Here is a 1,635-nt window from a genome sequence, read left to right on the forward strand (position 1 = left end):
CATTGTGCAGCACAGAGATTGACTGAATTACAGCATTGCAGTACCAAGAGATGTGTGGCTTACAAGCCTGTCACTTGAAAGGCAGCACATAGAAATCTGGGAAGGTCTTCAAAAGGGTGGATTGACAGATGTAACAGTAGAGATCTGTGAAAGCTAAAGAGAGGTGTGTTTGGGGTTTTTTTTGGTTTGGGTTTGGTGATGTTTTTTTTTTTCCTTGAAGGGGGATTGGTGCAAAAGTAATTGCGGTTTTTGCATTGTTGAAATTTGCCGTTTCATATTGGAATACATTCTTAAATAAATGTGGTTATGTTATACATCATTTTAATGCACTTTTCTTGCTTTATGTTTTCTTGCTACTGATTATGTGCTGTTTATTTTATATTCATTTCAGACTATGGAAATGATGTTAGACAAAAAGCAAATCTGAGCAATTTTCTTATTCAAGTTCAAAATGAGTCATAAAGCAGTGGAGACAACTCACAACATCAACAACACATTTGGCCCAGGAACTGCTAACAAATGCACAGTGTCGTGGTGGTTCAAGAAGTTTCACAAAGGAGACGAGAGCCTTGAAGATGAGGAGCATAGTGGCTGGCCATTGGAAGTTAACAATGACCAGTGAAGAACAATCATGGAAGCTGATCCTCTTATAACTACACGAGAAGTTGCTGAAGAACTCAACGTCAACCATTCTGCAGTTGTTCAGCATTTCAAGCAAATTCAAAAGGTGAAGAAGCTCAATAAGTGGGTACCTCATAAGCTGACCGAAAATAAGAAAAATTGTTACTTTGAAGTGTCATCTTCTCTTATTCTATGCAACAACAATGAACCATTTCTCGATTGGATTGTGACATGCGATGAAAAGTGGGTTGTATACGACAACTGGTGATGACCAGCTCAGTGGCTGGACCAAGAAGAACCTCCAAAGCACTTCCCAAAGCCAAACTTGCACCAAAAAAGGTCATGGTCACTGTTCGGCAGTCTGCTGCCAGTCTGATCCACTACAGCTTTCGGAATCCTGGCGCAACCATTACATCTGAGAAGTCTGCTCAACAAATTGATGAAATGCACTGAAAACTTCAATGCCTGCAGCTGGCATTAGTCAACAGAAAGGGCCTAATTGTTCTCCACGACAATGCCTGACCACATGTCGCACAACCAACACTTCAAAAGTTGAAGGAATTGAGCTACGGAGTTTTGCCTCATCAGCCATATTCACCTGACCTCTTGCCAACTGACTGCCATTTCTGCAAGCATCCTGACAACTTTTTGTGGGGAAAAGGCTTCCACAACCAGCAGGATGCAGAAAATGCTTTCCAAGAGTTCGTTGAATCCCAAAGCATGGATTTTTACACTACAGGAATAGACAAACATTTCTCATTCGCAAAAATGTCTTGATTGTAATGGTTCCTATTTTGAGCCTAGTTAAAATTATTTAAAATTCATGGTCCAAAACCACAATTACTTTTGCACCAACCTAATACTTTCCTTATCAGTTATATACACCTTACCTCTAATTAAGAAGCAAAAGCTAACAGTGACTGCAATGTAGTATTTAGGGGAAACTCAGAATTTTTTGTATTCTGTCTGTACTTTATTGAATGATGATTCTGTTGAAACATTCAGCTTCTTACC

The 1,635-nt window shown here is 39.5% G+C and overlaps 1 pseudogene; it reads left to right on the forward strand.

Annotated features, from left to right (window-relative positions):
• Positions 1-394: 394 nt before the first annotated feature.
• Positions 395-1,429, forward strand: LOC135989804 (histone-lysine N-methyltransferase SETMAR-like; annotated as a pseudogene).
• The last annotated feature ends 206 nt before the right edge of the window (positions 1,430-1,635 follow it).

Source organism: Caloenas nicobarica, chromosome 5 (assembly GCF_036013445.1).
Source record: "Caloenas nicobarica isolate bCalNic1 chromosome 5, bCalNic1.hap1, whole genome shotgun sequence".
Classification (NCBI taxonomy): domain Eukaryota; kingdom Metazoa; phylum Chordata; class Aves; order Columbiformes; family Columbidae; genus Caloenas; species Caloenas nicobarica.